Genomic DNA, 23,261 nt, shown 5'->3' on the forward strand with positions numbered 1-23,261 from the left:
AAAAACCCTTTTCATCTCTCCTGTCCAGTTGTGTTTCTTGTAGTCACAGTATGTATAAAACCTGTCTGCTGAATTGCATTGCAAAATGTTTACATATACACAAATACGATGATTTCGTAATATATAGGCTAAGTATACTTACATATAATAGTCTAGTCGTCTGTGACACATTACACGTTACATAACTTGTCAAAGTAATCCTGTATAGGATAGAGGTGTTTCATACACATAGTACCATATAGACTCATTTAAAACTTAATTGTGCGCATGTGTGTGATGGGGAGGCATAAAACACTTGTGCCCAGGGGCCTCTGAATTCTTAATCCGGGCCTGGCTCCCGCTTGCTCGGCAAGCAATGGGTTTATTGCTCGTGCTTGGGAAGTTACATTTTAATTTCCACTGTCGTTATACAATAAGGTACGAGTAAGGTTTAGAGAAGGGGAGTCCCCAATACGTTTCATCTCAGGGAACCGATGTTACGAGAATAGCCTGTGACGTTCCATAATGGTCAGTAGAGAGCATCGTTGTATTATGCATTATGCTGTGTGAAAGTTCCTGAAGAAATGTGTAGTAGTTTAGTAGGGTGACTAGCCGCTGCGCAATATATGCAGACGTTTATAAATTACACAATTGCTCTCTCCCGTCTCAGTATCGATGCTGTTCTAAGAATATTACAGTTTATAAAATGATAAACTGCCAATTTGTCTTGAACTGTGAAATTAGCACTGATAGTATAAAACGTGTTTATGTTGGTTTATATTTGCAAAGCTTTAATTCATTGTTTCGTCACATTGTTGTATCTGTAAACTTTTTAGATGTATGCTTTTTTAACAAATCCTGCTAAAGGTTTAAACCTATAAAACGATTCTCTGTATGTCACAGAAGAAAATATCTCTCTCTCTCTCTCTCTCTCTCTCTCTCTCAAGATTCAAAGGAGCTTTATTGGCATGATAAAAAGAACATTTTACATTGCCAAAGCACAAGATTAAATCTAAACATGCACAAATACAGATTAAGATAAAAGTAAAATAGAATAAAAATAAATCTATAAGTAAATATAAATATATGTGACGGAACGAACCACACCTGCTCCAAGCGGGCTTCGAACCGGTTCTGCACGGGAGTCGAGCGATCTAGCGAGGAGGCTAAAGACCGCAGTCTCTAGCGTCTGTCGCTAGAGAGTCCTTGAGGCAGAGGAGTGAGGTTTACATACTTGCTCAGCACTTCACTGGCTTGACTCTGTTACATATATACATCTCAATATAAACAGAAAGAGTTTTAATTAAAGTTATAAATGAGGGTGATAGTGTCAGTTTGTGTGTGTTGTCCTGTCAGTGTTGTTTTGTGTTGTACTGGTTGTTCTTTGGTGGTGGCAGGACTTGACATATCTTGCAGCCAGGTTTGAGCTTCTTGAGTTTTCTCCCAGTATCTATGAGATCTTGTCCTTTTGCTGAAACTGGTTAAAGTCTTTGTGTAAGTTTGTAAACTGGGGGAAGAATGTTTCTCTAGTTTACTAGTTACTCGTTACATATTCAATAGTGTAATTAGATTGCTGTCCAAATTATTCTGTCCAAAAAGTATTTAGTTACTCACTACTGATTAATTTCTATATCCTACATCAACCTTGATAAGTTAAGGGATTCAAGGATAGACATGAAACGGCTTATTTAATTCATTCAAAATAATAATATTATTAACTGACCAAAGTATTACAAATATGAGCACAGATTTTAAAGTAAGACTTTGAATTTTGATGTCAATTACACCATTGCACACGCATATATTTCACAATGTATTTAGTTTAATTACATCAAAAGTAACTGTAATTAAATTACAGAACACATATGAGTAATCCCTTACTTTACTTTTCAAGGGGAAAGTAATTAAATTACAGTAACTAATTACTTAGTAACTAGTTACACCCAACACTCCAACACCCAAATATCTTTGAACATCATTGCACTGACAACAAGTGCACTTTAAAAGAATAGAAATAGAATTATAAAACGTGTCTTAAACATATTTAGAATTGCAGGATACCTCCGTTGACCAATACCGTATGAGTTAGAATGGGAATTGGTCAACGGAGGTATCCTGCAATTCTAAATATGTTTAAGACACGTTTTATAATTCTATTTCTATTCTTTTACAGTGCACTTGTTGTCAGTGCAATGATGTTCAAAGATATTTTACAGAACTAAACACTTGTGTGACAATATATGATGAAAGTATGCGCTCCAGAAATTTGAACAGCATGGATCAGTGGCATAGGTTAATGGAGGAACACTGTCGTATACAGTGTTGGGTGTAACTAGTTACTAAGTAATTAGTTACTGTAATTTAATTACTTTCCCTTGAAAAGTAAAGTAAGGGATTACTCATATGTTTTCTGTAATTTAATTACAGTTACTTTTGATGTAATTAAACTAAATACATTGTGAAATATATGCGTGTGCAATGGTGTAATTGACATCAAAATTCAAAGTCTTACTTTAAAATCTGTGCTCCTATTTGTAATACTTTGGTCAGTTAATAATATTATTATTTTGAATGAATTAAATAAGCCGTTTCATGTCTATCCTTGAATCACTTAACTTATCAAGGTTGATGTAGGATATAGAAATTAATCAGTAGTGAGTAACTAAATACTTTTTGGACAGAATAATTTGGACAGCAATCTAATTACACTATTGAATATGTAACGATTAACTAGTAATTAATTACTTTTTCAGAATAATTTACTCTCGACTCCCTCTTGCGCACGTTTATAGTATGCACCCTCTCGCGCGTATTCGCACCCTCTCGCGCGTATTCAAATCATCTCGCGCACACTCAACCCCTCTCGCGCACATTCAACCCCTCTCGCGCACACTCAACCCCTCTCGCGCACATTCAACCCCTCTCGCGCACACTCAACCCTTCTCGCGCACACTCAACCCCTCTCTCGGCACTCGCTTCACTTTTGTCAACTTCCGCGCCTCATAGGATAGAAGAACGTGACAGCGGATATTTATCTAAATAGTGATGAGAATGATAAGGATTAGGCACATATGCGCAATTCTTCTTTTTATGTCTGCGGAACATGAAATGGCTGCCGTGATATCAAGTGGTAAGACGTAACTTTTTTGCCCAATGTCGATTATTTACTTGATTTTTGAGATCTCTTCTTGACCGGATGAGAGAGGAACCTCGCGTGCCTGACGTAGCATAGTAATAAGTAACTTTGATAAAGTCGCGTGCGATTAAAAAAAAAAAAAAAAAAAAAAGTCGCGTGCGATTGAAGATGAACAGGCGGACAGACATAATTCTTCCGAGTCACTGTTGGATAGTTGTGCAGACAAGTGCTAATACAATCTGATGTAAGTTGCTTTTGATAAAAGCGGCTGCCAAATGTATAAATGTGAATGGATTGCACCCACAATTGTAAAGGCTGGACCTTGTAATACATCCTAAAAATGGAGGGATAGTCACACACACACACCTTTTACTATTTAGAATAAATTTAGTTTTGTTTGACAGAATGTCCCACAAAGCAGGAAATACCTTCATGTGAGGACATTTGGACATCCTTGGTGGGATACACTTACCATGTGCCTGACAATGTGGTGATGCGTCTAACAGATCATTGCGAACATGGGTGGTATTACCTGGTGTGTTTAGTGCAATTTAAACAAATCATTTAAATAATAATAAGATAACTTAAAATGGGCTTGTAATTCTGAAGTTTCTGTGTCCAGAATGGAACATTTATTGCTGATTCAACTGTCGGTGGGAAAACATCAGGATTTGTAAAGACTTTGACCATGAGCACCTGTTTAAACCTTGAATGGCATGTTGACTGCCCCAACAGTAAGGAGGTACAAACCATATGTGTCCGTGTATTTACAAAACTATAGTATATGTACATTAAAAGTGTATGATCAAATGTCATTCTGAATGTTCTAACAATATTTGTTATTCTGTTGCAGCTTCATTGTAAGATCATCTTTTCTAGTAAGTACTCACAGTTTTTGACTTTTCAATGTAAGTTTTTTTTTAATGTATAAAATATACTTTTGTCTATTTATATGAAGTTTTAGATCTAAGCAGATCAACAAACAACGACTCCCAGGCTGTAAATAAGACATGTGCAGAAGACAAACAAGATTGTAATTATAAAGAAGACCTCAATGGTAACAGCAAAGTGTTTTTAATGTTATGTTTCCTTTTGCTTTGTTTAAAAAAAACATCTTTTGACTGCCTACTGTTTCTGTTGTCATGTATTTCAACAGTTTTACCCATCCAGAATATTATTTTAATTGTGATTGGAAGTGTGTTGGTGGTGGTTTGTGGTTTGTTTGCCTTTTGGAAATGCTGTCTTCAATGTGGAAATGGGTGAGTTTCCATCAAAATATTGTAATAACTTGAATCAATAAATGCATAAGGGGCTGTGTCCACAAATGCATTTTTACATAGCTGAAAACGGCAGGTCATGTACTTATAAGTTTGCCTTACAGACTTTTGCTGTTGTCCTTTCCCAACAGATCAAATGGTATCTTGTAGTGGTGATGATCCGGGCCTTCTGCGAAAGAAGTGGACACACAGATTACACTATGCCATTGAGCGCTTTAATGCCCTGCGATATGTGTACCAACGTCTTAAAAGGGTTCACATTTTACAGTTTCTATCAGTTAAGTTTTTAGTTATGAATTTTGGCACTTATGTACCACTAAGCTATTTACTTGATTTAGTAGCAAACTATAGTTGCATCATGCATTGTTGGGTTTTATTTATGCCTTTTAATTAAAAAAATAATAATATTACAAGAAAATTCTCAAATTAGAGAGATGGAACAGACTATATATATATATATATATATATATATATATATATATATATTTAATATGATATGTAGATATAGATAGGTAATTTAATATCACTGTATACGTTATACATGCCCCCCATCAGAGATTGTAGCAGGTTAAGCATGAGATACAAATGCAAATAGAAAATTCAAAGCTTCTCATTGATGTACGGTGTGGTGTACTTCATGATATTGGATATTTGCATTATAGTGCAAATAGGGAATTTTAGGAGTTCTGTTACGCAAATTAGGGTCAACATTTTGCCTTTTTATACAGAGGTTGGGGTGACATGTACATTATATAACTAATAATATATCTAAAGAAGAGATCAGGGCTAGTTGTACAAGGGTACATAAAAAATGTAGTTAATATTTTTTTAAAGAACACAACTTTTCTGGTGGTTATTTTCTAAATACATGCCAATGCGGTTTTAATGGAATCATTTGGTTAACCAACAGCTATAAAAAAATGACTTTACAGTAGTTTGGAGGAGAGGATTCACAAACTATTTTACATTATATTTATTTAATCAAGTTTATTTAATTGTTTAAATGTACAAAACCACTACACTAATTGGACTTGATTCAAATTATACAGTATTAACTTAAGCTCTTTTTACAATTTTCCCTTGTGACTACAAGCCCTGGTCTCACTTATATTTTTACTGTAACTGTATAAGTTGTAAATGTTAATGTGGCATGGCACATGGCAATCACCCATGAAAACATGGATGAAATATATCGTCACTGTCCTTCTGAAACCTTTTAATACGTTTTATTGGTTAGATATTTGCAAAACCCATTGACAAACATAAAGGGTGACAAATTTGGCAAAAAAGGTGGCAAAAAAAATCACAAAATATGGACATGCAGGGTTTCAGACGGACAGTGGCTATAAGGCAGAGTAAATGTGCAGGAAAGAAAGAGGAATGTTTAGTGTTTGCCTGGATTATCCAGACAAAATTTTGAATGCCTAAATGATTGGCAAAATAACTATACAAGAAGGGCAAGTATTTCAGGTTAATGCTGTGGAAGCAAAACGTAATGAAATGCTGTGCCAGTGAGTACAAAAACCTAATGTTTAACCTCTGCCATGGCCCAAGAAAGGACTGTGATAACTAACAATTCTGTTGCAAAAACGTATTGTAAATCTATAGAAACATGAATGAAACTCGAGTTACTAATTAAAAAACAGAATATTTTCTTAAAGCATAAGAATCATAAACAAAAGCTCATAATCAATGGTGTTGCTTTGTGACATGCTACTTATATAATATATAAATTATATAATGATTTTAAACATGACATTTTATTACTGTTCTCTGTGTGTATTGTTCCATAAAGAACCTTCAACATCCACATCTTTCTGTTGCACAAAAGGTTCTTGGTAGTGGATTAAAGTTCTTCAGACTATAATATAAGAAAAGGGTTCTTTGATTGGTTCTTTGGGGAACACTGGTTTTGCTCGGATGTTGCAAAACCTTGTGAAGGTACTGGGTGTAGGCCAACCCACAGCGGTACAAATGTCTGCCAGAGAGGCGGCCTGAGCCAGTGTCCACGAGGAGGCCATACCCCGAGTGGAGTGGGCTCTCACTGCCAACGGGCACGGGCGATTCTGGGACTACTATGCCAAAGCAATGACATCCACAATCCCATGTGTCCTCCCCTGCACTGTTAAACCTTGCTGTAAATTTCAGGGTAAATAACTTTAAAATAGGCAGTGTTTAGCAGTAACATTGGGAAACAGTATTTTACTGAAACATGAGATGCATTTCTGTAGTGCAAATAATATATTACAGTTAATTACTATAGAAACACATTACAGATAACAGCTGTAATATTCAGCTGTAAAATACTGCCTTTTTTACTACACTGTCACTAATTGCAGCCCTATTTATTGCCAAGAGTAAGATTTTCAGGTAGAAAACAAAGATTTATGCATTAACACACATGTATGTGCACTGACTGCTTAATTCTTAACACAAAGGTGTTGCCCCTTTAAGGGCAACCAGGTGTGTGTGATCTCTGAGCTTATGTTCTTTTGCTTGTGCTGTGTTAATTATCTTAGTGACTGGATTTTCATGGTTTAAAACTTAAAATGGAATCCCCAACAATGAGTGAGTAAACATTTCAAATATTTAGAAGTTTTTATTTAAATATACTGCAAATGAAGGTAAAGTTAATCATTTCTTATTATGTGCTTAGTCTATTTTGGTTCCAAAAAGCTACCTGTTAGCTAGCTTTTAGCATCTCACAACTTTAAGTATCCCATAGTGTTGAACATTATTTTTTATCAGCAGCTGACCCCACTGCTTGTTTCTTTATTTTTCCTGTTTATTTTTGATTGTGTAGTAACATGACCCACAATGTACAGATGTAAACTGTGATTTGCCTTTCCGCCAACTAGGCCTTTTTATACACGTGTTAAAAAACACCAACACAGAGCAAATTTTCAGTTTGACTGTGTAATGCAGCAGTTTCCCATTGTATGTTTAAGAAATTCTCCTCATTAAGATCACATATGCACAGAAACCACAGGCAGTCATAAACACAAGACACACATAGGCATCCACAGGCTGTATTCCACTGTCAGCTTCCAGGGTGTGAATTTGTGGCTAGTCATTTTTCAGAGCTGTGCATACACCTGCGGATTCATATTACAGATGGTAGAAAAGTTGGTTGCCCCGTTGAAGGTTGCTTGAAATATTTATTAATACAATTATTGTAACGCATAAAGAGGTTATTCAATTCAATTGTGCTGGGTTACTACCAGTTTGGAACAACATGCTAAACCAAATCTACAAATGATTGGTATTGTTTTTGTTTTGATTATTTATGTTTTTTTAATACTTTTTATTTCATTTAAAGATTTGCCTATCTTCTATTTATTTGTGTGTGTTTGTGTGAAATTGTGAGTGAATATTTTAGTTTTTTGGTTACATGTATTGTTGTGACTACTATTTAATTTGCAAAGTTGTGTTGAAAATATGTTTAATGAATTGATACGTGACAAAATTTATGTTGTTTATATATATATTTTTAATATTGTAAAAGAAAATAGAATGTATTTGGTTAAGATTTTGACTGATCTTTGCCATACATGTCTATATACACACCCATACAATACAGTGTTATTATTTTCTATATTTTCCTTTTATTTTATTTATACTTATTTATACTTTGCTATACACTAGCAGTGGATGTTTTATTTCAGAATAACATTCAGTTTTGTTGAATTATGTGATTTGTTTAATTGTCGTATGTAATTATGGATTTTCTTGTGTTTTGTATGCATGTTTTGCTAAAGTAATAAATTACGTTTGTTGAAACCCCTTGAATTTCTTTGTCTTTTTAGAAGATAATACCATTAATTAAAATTGCAGCATTTTTGATGGAGCAGAATGACCACAATATTAAAAACACAGAATGTATATGTAGTATTCTACTGTGATTGTGTTGCATTACAGTAAATAACTATCACTACTCTTGCCAGTTATAAGCTGTTATTCTTGATTTACAGTAAAATACTGATAAAACTGTTGCCAGTTAGTCACCGTAAAGATTCAGTTACAGTAAAATACTGGCAACACTGTAGCCAGCTACTTACTGTGGAATATACATTACAGTAAGTAGCTGGCAACAGTGTTGCCAGTATTTGACTGTAGAAATGCCTGGAAAGGTCTAACAGTGTGGTGCTGTCCCCCAGAACAAACAAAGAGCTACTCAGAGCTTCTAAGGCTCTGCGTGCGGTCTAGACAAAGGCGCAGTGTGCGTACTGGACACAACAATCTCCATGATTTGGAGATTGGGTCTTCCTCCCCAGAGGGGAGCACCTGCAAGTTCACCACCTGGTCCCGGAAGATAGTTGTGGGAACCTTGGGCACAGGACAGGCATCTGGGTTGGGCGTACGCCTGCAAAAGCACCTTCCCCCCTCTCCAGGGGAGTCTAGCGTTCTATATAGCCTCCCTACTTCCCCCCTTTGGGAAGCATTGGCATTCTTGGTAAACAGACTGCGCGGAGCGGTCTGTTGAAACAGAGTCCAGTATTGGTAGAGTCAACCCTGCTCAGGTGGACCCCTTTACTAGGACTATTGCCCCATACGAAGTGACTCCCCTGCAGGGTCGTGCCGTATGTTGAATTCCTCTTTCCTGATTCCCCGTTGGTAAATCTTTGATCACTCCTCCGGTGGCTGTCCCACCTGGGCTCTGTCCCCCCTACTCCGGCTGACGCATTTTTTCGCATGTTGTTCTTCCCACTGGTGAGACCATGTTAGTGTCTCCACATGTACCTCCCCTATTGATTAGATTAGATGATTAGATTCAACTTTATTGTCATTACACATATACAAGTACAGTGTAACGAAATGTAGTTTAGGTCTAACCAGAAGTGCAATTAGCAAGTGCAGATATACAGTGTGAATAAATACAGAATACGATATTAGGAAAATAATTTACGATGGGCATGTACTATAAAAATATGACAATCGGTATGTTCTATGAACAATATATACAGAAGGCTATATACTGTGAACATTAATGTACAGGAGGTTATGAACAGATAACAATATAGACTATACAATAGTGCAAGTGACTTGAGTGTGCATTAGTTAAAGACATTAGCTATGAAAGTTACAGTGCAGTAGATGAGTTAATGTGGTTATTAAAGGTACGGTGCAATACATGAGTAGATGCAGATATACAGTTACAGTGCAGTAGATGAGTTAGTGCAGATATTGAAGCTATAGTGCAATAGATGAGTAGATGCAGTTAGTTATGCGATAGATGCAATGCAATAGATGAGTTAGAGTGCAGTAGGTGAGTTAGTGCAGTTATTGAAGTTACAGTGCAGTAGATGAGTTAATGCAGTTATTAAGGTTACAGTGAAGTAGATGAGTTAATGCAGTTATGAAAGTTACAGTGCAGTAGATGAGTTAATGCAGTTATGAGAGTAGTCCATTAGTGCAAATGAGCATTCAGTGTGATATTCCTGGTGTGCAAGTGAGCAGAATAGAGTGCAAATGATGCTGAGTGTGTGTAAACAGTCCGGTAGAGCAGATACATGAAGTACTGGTGTGTACAGTTCAGTCATGCATGGCAGCCCTATAGTGCAATGTAAACATTGTAATAGCAGCATTAAGTTAAAGTTATGAGAGGTAGTGAAATCAGTGGGGAGCAGAGTTCAGTAATGAAACAGCTCTGGGAAAAAAGCTTTTTCCTAGTCTGCTGGTTCTTGCCCGGAGGCACCTGAAGCGCCTACCGGAAGGCAGGAGAGTAAACAGTCTATGAGCGGGGTGAGAGGAGTCCTTGAGAATGCTGCGAGCTCGACGCAGACAGCGTTTCTTCTGGATGTCCTCAATGGAAGAGAGTGTAGTCCCTGTGATGCGCTGGGCTGTTTTCACCACCCGCTGCAGTGCCTTGCGCTCAGCAACAGAACAGTTCCCGTACCAGACTGTGACGCAGTTGGTCAGGATGCTCTCTATCGTGCAGCGATAGAAGTTCACCAGGATAGTTGAAGACAGTTGGTTCTTCTTCAGTGTCCTCAGAAAGAAGAGACGCTGGTGAGCCTTCTTGACCAGGTATGAGGTGTTGGTGGTCCAGGACAGGTCCTCCGAAATGTGGGTCCCCAGGAACTTAAAACTGGAAACACGTTCAACAGCCGTCCCGTTAATGTGGATGGGGTCGTGTGTGCCTCCTTTCGCCTTCCTGAAGTCCACGATGATCTCCTTTGTCTTGGAGGTGTTAAGGAGCAGGTTGTTGTTTGAGCACCATGTGGCCAGGTGCCGTACCTCCTCCCTGTCAGCAGTCTCATTGTTGTTGCTGATGAGACCAATCACTGTTGTATCGTCTGCAAACTTGATTAAGGAGTTAGTTCCATTCACAGGCCTGCAGTCGAGTGTGAAAAGGGAGTAGAGAAAGGGGCTCAGTACGCAGCCCTGTGGTACACCAGCGTTGAGGGTGGTTGTGGTGGAGCAGATGTTGCCTAACCTAACAAGCTGAGGCCTGTTCGTCAGGAAATCCATAATCCAGTTGCAGGTTGAATTGTTAATGCCTAGGTTTCCAAGTTTGATGATTAGCTTGGAAGGGATTACGGTATTGAATGCAGAGCTGAAGTCTACAAACAGCATGCGTGCATAAGTGTCCTTATTGTCCAGATGTGTGAGCACGGAGTGCAGCGCCATGGACACTGCATCATCTGTGCTCCTATTGCTACGGTAGGCAAATTGGTATGGGTCCAGTGTGGATGGTAGAGAGTCTTTTAGGTGTGACAGGACCAGCCGCTCAAAGCACTGGTCTCTGTATTGGCTCTGTATTGGTCTCTGTAACACACTTTTCAAGAGGAGAGCAGTGTTTTCCCAGTATAACGGCTCCGGGCGGCGCGTTGCTACTAGATGCAAACACCACTTTCCGTGATGGCCGTCAGTACAGGCTTCTTAGTATGACCATTACTGATCCTACTGGAAGATTACATCTCACTGTAGCGCTCTCTTGTGACTCGTCAGTCTAGTCAGTGTCGCTCCACTTGAGATTGTGAGACGGTTCAGCACTGTGGCGAGTTAAGATAGGTCGCCAGTCTGTCTCTAAACACAACGTCAAGAGACCCACTGAATGGGAACGTCTCGGTTACGACTGTAACTTACGTTCCCTAATGGAGGGAACGAGACGTTGTGTCTTCATGCCACAAGTGTCAGCGACTGGGAGATACAGCCACTGGGAGATACCTCTCGGGATCCTCAGCCCAAAGGCTGAATGAATAACCGCCGCCATATTCCTTTTATACCCATATGTACATGGTGGAGACTGGCATGCGTGTGCCATTCGCAAAGCCCATTGGCGATTTAAATTCCTCTCGGAGATGATAAGTTCTCAAGATCAAACCCCGGTCTGTCTCTCAACACAACGTTTTGTAGCCTGCTGCAACTTTCCACTACTCAATTTAATTTAGAAGACAATGCTGCAAAGCACCGATTTCAAGTTAAAAAATCTTGTTGAAAAGATTTATGTCAATACATGTATAAACTAGAGAAAGATTGATTAATGAGAGGATTATGCAAATGCTACACAGAAAAGTAACAGCACAGTTACACGTAAATGATAGAAAATCAATGATTTAAAGACCGCTGCTCGATTTATCTTTTGGCCCCAGATGGACTAAAACAGGATTAGCTTCACATTATAACAACACACTAGTCAAGTGGATTACCAGGATTTAAGGTCTCTATTACGTATTTACTATAATTGGATTGCAGAGAGGTTGTGCATGTGATCAAACGAAAAAATAATACCCTTCTATTGAAGGAAGTAAATACTGCATCTCAAGTACCTCTTTTTGTCTAAAAAGAAGAACTTCTACACTTCTACAAACAGTTTCAGATAGTCAAGAAACTTTTGGTTCTGCCAAATTGGTCCTCAAATATCTTAATTTGTACTTTGTGGATTTATAATTAACACAGGTGGACAATGTCTTTCATTGTTTTAAAGTAGAGGTGTACTGAAATGACTCAATAAAGCCAGTGATATAAAACTTTCACTCTGGCACACTGCCCAGCCAAACTGGGAAAATGAGACATCTGGTATCTCAAAGAAAGTGCAAGTATTCAAGGAAATGTGATTTGGGAGGCTCTATACGGGCATACTTAACACTCTGTGGCCAACATGTGTCTATGCGGCTCTAGCACTTGATCTTCGGTAAGCCCTTAATTCCCCTGTGGTGAATTACCCTTTATATAAATACCCTCCAGGATATTTGTATTACCACAAAAGCCACTATCTTTACATGTTCTTATGTTCATGAGGAATGTAATCCGTGGAAAGTGCATAAATTGTCTGCAAAATAAAACTGAAAAGAGTGCACTTTAAAAAAACTTTAGACCCTACATCATCTTTTTGTAACCTTAGCAACTTAACAAAATATGTGTAAACACAAAGCGCTTAAGAGAAACAGTGCATTTCTAGTAAGACAGAAACCCAGGCACACCCATAAAAAAACATAAAGACATGAGGAATGCACCTCATCAGGTGCGAAGCCCCTGTCCAGGCCAGCTTGTGTGGCAAAAAAAAGAAAAATAGGGTCTAACTAGACGGACCAGTTTCCTAGAAATTGCAAATGTCATAGCCGGCGAACACTTCTCCCTATGAGTCACTTAACCTGCTGTAACTCAACACCACAAAAAACATTTAGTTTCTTATTAACCCTTACCCTACCATGAGTATATTTTCATAGTGCTACAGTAACAATTTCATTTAGATCTCTGGATGGATGACAGATCCAGGTGGCCCCTTTTGGACAGCAATGTTGTTTCCATTCCTGAGAGAAGGCAATACACTTTATTTTTTATATTTATCTTTTCCAGAAGATATATATTAAATGAACCTTTTTTTACATTTTTATGGCAATTAACATTAACCTTTCAGCAGAACACATAAAAGAAAGAAAGAATACAAATATGTGGCTTCTTCAGAACAAGACAGTGACTAGTACAGACACTAATGTGGTGCTTCTCAAACAGCAGCTGCATCCTGACGCTGCATATTTTGGCAGTCATGATTTGTGTTGTGAAAGGCCATTTCAGATTAAAAATAATTCTTGGAAGTCACCCTTGTTTTACGTCATTCCTTCGGGCTCTTTTAAAAGCTGCATGAAGTGTATTGTTTGCATCCTCCAATCAACCACAATCCTGTTCATGTGCATACTAAAAAACATGGCAGGAAATGAGTCAGCACTGAGCTATAAAATACAAGACAGAAATGTTTTTAGATATGAAAGCATTTGTTTTATTTTCTTATTTTGTTGTACACAGTTAGACCTTTTCAGGCATTTCTACAGTCAAATACTGGCAACACTGTTGCCAGCTACTTACTGTAATGTATATTCCACAGTAAGTAGCTGGCAACAGTGTTGCCAGTATTTTACTGTTACTGAGACTTTACGGTGACTAACTGGCAACAGTTTTGTCAGTATTTTACTGTAAATCAAGAATAACAGCTTATAACTGGCAAGAGTAGTGATAGTTATTTACTGTAATGCAACACAATCACAGTAGAATACTACATATACATTCTGTGCATTTAATATTGTAGTCATTCTGCTCCATCAAAAATGCTGCAATTTTATTTAATGGTATTATCTTCTAAAAAGACAAAGAAATTCAAGAGGTTTCAACAAACGTAATTTATTACTTTAGCAAAACATGCATACAAAACATAAGGAAATTAAACAAATCACATAATTCAACAAAACTGAATGTTATTCTGAAATAAAAAGTCCACTGCTAGTGTATAGCAAAGTATAAACAAGTATAAACAAAATAAAAGGAAAATATAGAAAATAATAACACTGTATTGTATGGGTGTGTATATAGACATATATGGCAAAGATCAGTCAAAATCTTAACAAATACATTCTTTTTCAATATAAAAAATATATAAATAAACAACAGAAAGTTTGTCACGTATCAATTCATTAAACATATTTTCAACACAACTTTGCAAATTAAATAGTAGTCACAACAATACATGTAACCAAAAAACTAAAATATTCACTTACAATTTTACACAAACACACTCAAATACATAGAAAATGGGCAATTCTTTAAATGAAATAAAAAGTATTAAAAAAACATAAATAATCAAAACAAAAACAATACCAATCATTTGTAGATTTGGTTTAGTATGTTGTTCCAAACTGGTAGTAACCCAGCACAATTTAATTGAATAACCTCTTTATGCGTTAAAATAATTGTATTATTAAATATTTCAAGAAACCTTCAATGGTGCAACCAACTTCTCTACCATCTGTAATATGAATCCGCAGGTGTATGCACAGCTCTGAAAAATGACTAGCCACAAATTCACACCCTGGAAGCTGACAGTGGAATACAGCCTGTGGATGCCTATGTGTGTCTTGTGTTTATGACTGCCTGTGGTTTCTGTGCATATGTGATCTTAATGAGGAGAATTTCTTAAACATACAAGGGCACTGCTGCATTCCACGGTCAAACTGAAAATTTGCTGTAATGTGTATAAAAAGGCCGAGTTGGCGGAAAGGCAAATCGCACAGTTTACATCTGTACATTGTGGGTAATGTTACTACACAATAAAAAATAAACAGGAAAAATAAAGAAACAAGCGGTGGGGTCAGCTGCTGATAAAAAATAATGTTCAACACTATGGGATACTTAAAGTTGTGAGATGCTAAAAGCTAGCTAACAGGTAGCTTTTTTGAACCAAAAGATACGGAGCACATAGTAAGAAATGATTAACTTTACCTACATTTGCAGGATATTTTAAAAAAAACTTCTAAATATTTGAAATGTTTACTCACTCATTGTTGGGGATTCCATTTTAAGTTTTAAACTATGAAAATCCAGTCACTAAGATAATTAACACAGCACAAGCAAAAGAACATAAGCTCAGAGATCACACACACCTGGTTGCCCTTAAAGGGGCAACACCTTTGTGTTAAGAATTAAGCAGTCAGTGCACATACATGTGTGTTAATGCATAAATCTTTGTTTTCTACCTGAAAATCTTACTCTTGGCAATAAATAGTGCTGCAATTAGTGACAGTGTAGTAAAAAAGGCAGTATTTTACAGCTGAATATTACAGCTGTTATCTGTAATGTGTTTATATAGTAATTAACTGTAATATATTATTGCACTACAGAAATGCATCTCATGTTTCAGTAAAATACTGTTTCCCAATGTTACTGCTAAACACTGCCTATTTTAAAGTTATTTACCCTGAAATTTACAGCAAGGTTTAACAGTGTACATTAAATATATAATTCTAAACTTCTCATGTGGTTGATATGAGATTGTCATTCACTGGAATAGCAATTGAAAATCATACAGTACCATTTTGTGGCATTTCATTAAATTAGATCTCAAAGTTTTTGCGCTGTGGACTAGGGGTTAGAAATTGTTATGTTGTCATGCTCATGACCATCTAGTGTTTAATGCTGAGAAGGACTCTAGAAGCGGCAGAAGTACTGGTCAGGAAAGATCTGTGTAATCCCTGGGATGCATCCTCTGAGGATTGAGAAGCACACTAAACGTGGAACCTGGCACTTTCACCACAAGGTACTGAACCTTATGGGGGGGAGGGCGTAACATGCCATTTCATTCATTTTGACCTCATATGCAACCAACACTTTTGATGCGTTAATAAAGCGTGCACATGCACATTTCTCTCTCTCTCTCACTGCTGGTTGCAGCTTGATCATATCACACATCATCGAACTTGCTATTTTCGCAAAAGTGCCTACTTCTAATGCTTAACATGGTCAACTTGTCAAAAAATTAGTTGGACGTATGACATTGTATTTCTGTGCTCGATACACTCCCCTAATGTTCGTATAGGTTTGGGGAAGTTTTTTTCTAACATGAATTTCCGGTACGTAACAAGATTTCTTAGACCTTTATTGGACTATTCTCCCGGAAAGCACCCCACACGTCATCAAGGGAGAGCAAGAGAAAGAGCACTGCTCTTCTTCAGGAGATCAACTGTTTTCGAAAATAATCTTACAGCTTTATCTGCCTTTTATAAATGTGATCAAACTAAATACTCTTTGAAGACATGAAGTATGCAGTAGTACTGTATAGGTACTCAAGATTAATACGAGATTGGTGTTACCTCTTTAAATCTGTTTTATTTTCATTAAACCAACAACTCTTGCCTTTTCACACAATTAGTTAGCAAACTCTGTCATCTCTGCGTTGTTGCACACTGTACCCTTATTTTCTTTTCCTTTTCATTCACATTTAGATTTATGCATTTGACAGACGCTTTTATCCAAAGCAACTTACATTGCTTTATCCTATACATTTTACATATTTGCAATCCCCTGGGATCGAAACCACAACCTTGCATTTTTAACGCAATGCTCTTACCACTGAGCTAGAGGAATGCTATTAACAGTTCTACAGTTTCTTTCAAGCATTGTTTTACCAATCCATTCAAAACCATTGTTAAAAATGTAAGACTGGAGAGTGTTGAAACACTTTGGCCCAATCCCAATTCTATTTTATACCCCTTCACTTACTCCTCGCCCCTTCCCCGTGAAACACAGTGGCAAGGGGAAGGGTTAAAAATGTTACCCTAAGAAATAGGACACCACTACTACACTTACATAGGCCTACTTGATTATAAAACATCACTGATCGTACGGAGATGCGGCAATGTTTATCACAAACATCCAAAATGTTGCTGTCAACTTTGGTCAAATCAATTTTGTGGATTACAGCCTAAAAAGTGACCCTTTTCACATACTTCAAGTCTATTCACCGCTGTCCCTCTTCTAACAAAACGACAGAATTTCTTTCGGCCTATATAAAATCGTTCCTTCGGAAACACTCTCATTTGTAAAGCTGACCAGGTCTGTCGTGATACTGACGTTTGCTTCAGTCAAGCCATCAAATAAATATCAGGAGAAGAACTGAACTGTTATTGTTTTGAGAACTGTTGCCTTCATTATTGATAGTCTGTTTTTGTGTTGCAGATCGCTTTTTTACTACTGGGAAGTCCTCTTCCTATGCTGAGGGAAATGACACCAGACCGATTAGGTCAGACCGGTTTTATTAATTAACACTAATAACAGAAACGTTAGTTTTTCCTTTTTACATTGGACCTAAGTTGGATAATAAAACAAGCAGATTGACTAGGAGACATTTGCAAGCAGGACTTCAAAGGACGTTTCATAGAAGCGTTTCATAGAAGCACACACACTATCAGTGTATTACACAGAACAGCTTTCACAGTCGATGTTTAAGTCATGGAAGCTGTTATTTGACCGTTGGTTATCTTAGAATGTGTGTAATTCTTATTACCGGCTGTAGGACTGTGATGAAAGTGAAAGTAATACATTGCACAGCTCCTCTTCTCTAAGGATGGCCTAGCCCCACTAGGCGTCCTTGTCCATGCGCGTGTTACTTGTGTAACCAAGACAAGAGCCGAAGAAGAATGAGCTCGTTTGAGAAGCATTATTATTTTGGATCGGCAACCATGTAAACACATCGCAATGTATAGCATACGCTACATTTAAAAACATCAAAATAGACCCGCCATGAACTGTTAAATAAAAAACACAATGTAGCCTACAAAAATATACCTCCAGTTGTGCCGGCTGTGCCCAGTTCCATAAAGCACCTTAAGATTTTCCCATACACTTAAGGCAGGGGTGTCCAAAGTCAGGCCCGTGGGCCAATCACGGCCCGGGGATGAATTTTAAACGGCCCGCAGTGTGTCTATTAATTTTTTTTTAAGGAGGCCCGACAGTGTTACTGTTACCTGTTTACCGAATACTTAAAACGTATTCTTTTCTAGTGTCACTTAACTCGAGCTTAGCCTTTTCATCAGTATATTTCATCCATATTTTAAATTAATGCAGCTTACATAAATGTTTAAAACCTCTGATGCTTTGTTGAGTTTGCAGGTAATTGTTAATAATCTATATTTTTTTTATTTGTCACTATTCGTTGAGATATAACTTTCTCTCTACACATTGTATACATTTTGTTATAAATCAGTTTCTAATTTATTAAACCCTGATGTTTGTAGGCCTATCATCCCTCCATTGAGGTGTTGAATTTGAAAGTGACTGTTAAAATGTTACCTTTAACTACTATAGTGTCATACTTCGTTTGAGCTAAACTTTTCATACATTCTTTTTCATACATACTTTATTCAATTTATGTAACGCTGAAGTTTTGTTTTTATATGTGCTTGGACCTAAAAATAAATTATAGTTAATTTAGAGTTGGATTTTATTATAATGACCATGATTAGCATAACAATGAAAATCCATGAAAGCATTCAAAAATAAAAGCATACGGCCCCCGTGTGTATTGACAAAATGCAATCTGGCCCCCTTAAGAAAAAGTTTGGACACCCCTGACTTAAGGTGTTACTCTTAAGGGGTGATTTCCCTTTGCCAAAGACAATAAGATAATAACTTAAGTAAAATTTAAGGTATATTTAAGGGCATTTTTAAGGGAAAACCACACTTATGGTGCATTCTGCAACTGGGCCCAGGCCGTCAAGTGTTTCATTACATGGTGAAACCAATAGTGTAGGGGTGTCCAAAGTCAGTCCTGGAGGGCCTGTGTCCTGCAAAGTTTAGCTTCAACCCTAATCAAACACACCTGAACAGCTAATCAAGGTCTCACAAAGCAGACTAGAAACATCCAAACAGGTGTGTTGAGTCAAGTTGAAGCTAAACTCTGCAGGACTGTGGCCCTCCAGGACCGACATTGGACATCCCGGTGTGGGGAGACCGTGACGTTTTTCTGCGCATGCGCAGAACGGACCCACACTTCTGCTCTGATCACTTCCCTTCGAAGCTGCGTCGGTCATATTCTTAAATCGTCGAGATGAAGGTGCTATCTGGTAAGATATAAACAGTTATTTAGCAGTTAGTTCTGCATTCATGTTGTGACTACAAAACAACATTTTAGTTAAACATTTAAAGCGTGTAGAAGGTGTGCGACATTTATCTGGGTTGTCTGTGCCGTAAAATACAGTTCGCGTATGCTTGCAGTTGTTATTAATGATCTGGCAGCGATCTATTGACTTTCGGCTGTTGTGTATTTGATTTATTGATCTAACAGTCCATCTAAATTGCAGAACAGATGTAACATCGAACTGACCGAGTTAACACGTTATTTTGACCTGCCTGTGCACGCACAACATGAATACTCGAAAAGTACATTGCTTTGAAGTTTCGTTGTTTTAATACTGTAGTAGGCGGAAGTGTGTTTTGTTTATGTGTTTCTTTGAGGGAGACGAGTTTAATAGAGTATAAATTAATTAAGTATATATAAATGAATTGCAGTTAACCGCTCTCTTTCTCCTGGCTCATCGGCTGATCTCACCGCACAAACTTTTTGTCTTGTTCTGGATAGGGGATCGGACGTTACGTCGTCGTCATGGCAACTGGTAGATTACGTCATTGTTTGAACTAAAGTCATAAATAACTTTATACGACACAACAAACACTGATTTAACTTACTTTCTCCATAAACGGTATTCAGCGGAGAATAAAACTGATCGTTCAAAGTAAAAGAAAGTAGAGAAGTGTTTAAGTACTCTGATGAGTGATGCAATTTCCATTTCATAGCAAAATTTCTACAGTCAAACAGTGAGGTGCTTTGATTGATAGTGTGACAGTCGGTTTCGGTTTATTACTAGCTTGTATATATAAGTGTTATCTTAATCTGTTTTGACATCCCTGTTGAGTGACCTGTAAAGATTTTACTTTTTAAAGGAGAGAGGAAAACAAGCAACAATAATAATAACACTTATATAATAATACAATAGGGCACATCTTTTTTTGTTTGCTCCACCTTCATCTTATATCTCAGATTGACGTGTATTTCACTAAACATTTGTATAGAAACAGCGAATTGGAAAACCCCCACCAGACTTTCTGACTTCTCTCCAATTTCTGAATAGTCGGACTATATTCTGTTGTTTTCAATGCTTTCAATAATCTCTACAGCACATGTTTTTTTTCATCTTTAATAATTGACAGAGGCTAAATCAGTGGTCAAGGCCACGCATGTTTACTCTACCAGAAATGACATGAAGTATCGTGTCCTACTTTAAACACAGTCAGAACTTTTAAGAGATAGTTCATCTAAAAATGAAAATTCTGTAAATTCTCACGCTCCTGAAATATTATACCTGTATAAAAGACTTCCGATGTACACAAAGAAAGATATTTTGGAGAATGTTAGTCATTTTGAGTTCCGGTACATCATTGACTAGTAGGAAGAATTAAATCATAGTTAAAGGTATCCGATAACACTTTGTTTTCCTAAATTCTTCAAAATATCGTATGTATTCAATAGAACAAAAAAATACAGTATTTATTTTCCTACTACGGTAGTGGATGATGTCCCAGAACTAAAAATTGCTAACATTCTTCCAAATATCTTTCTCTGTGTTCATTGGAACCTAATTTATATAGGTTGGAAATTACATGAGCATGAGCAAATGATGACAGAATTTTCCTTTTTGGATGAACTATCCCTTTAAGCAGCAGTAAGGCCTCTAACAACTCCTACACCACTTTGCTAGAGGTTTCCCTAAAGCTATGAGAATTCCTGCAACTCTCTGCAAATCAACACAAAATTGCCCAATTACAAGTAAACGCAAAAGTTGAAAGTTGATTTGGATAAGTCAGACCTAAGGGCTTCTGTCAATAGGTTACATCATTTCCAACAGCTTTTTTTACACTGTTTTGCACACACTGCATTATCACTATAAGTAGGTCAAATTGCTGTCATAATACTTGTTACAAGAAGCTTTACAGGATCATAAGTAGTTATTTCCTTAATTATTAGCTGAACATCACATCTTCATGAATGCATCAAAACCTATAATCATCCTCCTCTTGGGTGTAGCATTTCAGATATTATTTACTCAAGTCTAAAATTCCTTATTCTAACACATTGTCTGTTGTGTTAACATCGGCCCTGTGGATGTTCAGGCTAGTTTATTTGAAAGCACAACTCTTCAAATCCAAAGCTTTTTTTAAAACAATTGTACAATTGTCTTAACCGGTTCTTTATCAGATTAAAGGATGTGTCCGCTACTGTAATCACAGTATTTAGCAGATGTGCCTCTTAAAAGTGTGTTAGCAATAAAGCCCTGTCATCACAACTGTTGTTCCAGACACTCCTAGTAATTCTGCTGCTTAACACATAATTCAGAGCTGTAATTAAGCTTCTTAGCTTGTGTATTCTGACTAAAGAACATAAATGTATCACCCTGCATATGCTCCTGTTTGTATCTGTAACAGTTTATTTTAATCAAGATTGTTTTGGTGTATGTTGCCTTTTAGCTGTCACCGTGCTGCAGTATTATATTTTGGAGACCTTTGGATTGCCAGCTGCCTTGCAATGTCTGGGAATAAGACAAGGAGGACACGTCCTCTTCAAAGTCTCCCCTGACATCACTAAGCAAATCCTGGACTGTGAGACTGAATGGCTTGTGAATGTAATAATTTTATGTAAAAAAAAGATTGAATAAATTATTTCTGCCATTTATACACTTTATATAATTATTCCCTTCTCTTTTTCAGAAAACAGTGATGGCATACTGGGAAAGCAATGGAAATGCACATCTTAAATTCCCGATAATAAATGTGACTGCAAACACTGCGCTCATGGCTGTCAACTCTGATGAAGTTAAATATACCCTTGAATGCCCCTACACCAATGTAAGTTTGATATCATGTAATTAACTGTATATACTGCCGTTTGCTTCAGTCAAGCCATGAAATAAATGTCAGGAGAAGAACTAAACTGTTATTGTTTTGAGAACTGTTGCCTTTATTATTGATAGTCTGTTTTTGTGTTGCAGATCAACAGGAAGCTGCTGTGCTCTTGTAAGTTCAATGAATCTCCTAAATTGGTAAAAGATGTAGTTCCAGGTGTAAAAACTTTCTTCATCTGAACACAAAAAGAGTTATTTAAAAAAAATGCAACATCCTGGTGGTGGCAAACAATATCACCAGCATAGAATAGCCTACATCATCGCATTATCCCTTCATAACTATTGAGTCTCCATAAGTTTTTGTTGTTTACATTATGCACGTATGCGCCAATTGCCAACAAAACACAGACATAGGGATGTGTACCGAAACTCGGTACTTTATCGGTCTCGGGGCTAAATTATAAAAGACCGAAGTATCGATAAGCTCTGACGTTAACGGTTCTCCTGTCGGTACTGGAGAAATTAAGAAAAACATTTCCTATTTATTATTGCTAAATAAACGTTAAGTAGCATATTTTAACTGACCAACCATTTCTAATTTGCGAAATATTAAAGACATTTACCTGCATTATTGTTATTCGCAATCTCGCACGCGAAATGTCCGTCTGACCCGCACTACACAGAGCTCGCGCGCACACAACACAGAGCTCGCGCGCACACAACACGAAAGCTCGCGCTTAATAGAGTGACGTTGGCGGAGAGAATTACAGTCTGGTTACATTTCACTCGAGTGGATGCAGATAATGCTCGTTGCAACAAGTGCAACAAGACTTTTGCTTGTAAGAGCGGAAACACAAGTAATCTGGCTAAACATCTCTAAAGTGCATTATGTGCAGACAGAGAAATGCAAAGTTTTCGACTGCCTGCTAGCTAATAGTTCATCATCCACGTCCTCGGGTACGTATGCTAGCCTAGCAGTCTTCCTAAATAACCCCGACATAAACATTGCATAAGATTTCTTTAAATTGGTATGTAATAATTTAATAAACACACATCACATAAAAAATAGCCTACATATAAATCAGCAGTAGCCTAAATATATCTTAAACATAAAAAATGCTTTCACAGTACTGCATTTAAAATGGATGAGTAATAATAAATTATGCTTAAGAAATTATAACGCAGAGCTTACCTAAAAAGATA

At 37.2% G+C, this 23,261-nt stretch overlaps 1 long non-coding RNA gene across 1 annotated transcript in view; it reads right to left on the reverse strand.

The window, feature by feature from the left end:
* LOC130432784 (uncharacterized) overlaps positions 1-23,261 on the reverse strand; it is a 32,138-nt gene that overhangs the window by 1,779 nt on the left and 7,098 nt on the right. Inside the window, exon 2 of the long non-coding RNA XR_008908484.1 lies at positions 4,495-4,561. This is a non-coding gene — a long non-coding RNA (uncharacterized LOC130432784). The remainder of the gene's footprint in view (positions 1-4,494; positions 4,562-23,261) is intronic.

This window comes from Triplophysa dalaica, chromosome 12 (genome assembly GCF_015846415.1).
Source record: "Triplophysa dalaica isolate WHDGS20190420 chromosome 12, ASM1584641v1, whole genome shotgun sequence".
Taxonomy (NCBI): Eukaryota; Metazoa; Chordata; class Actinopteri; order Cypriniformes; family Nemacheilidae; genus Triplophysa; species Triplophysa dalaica.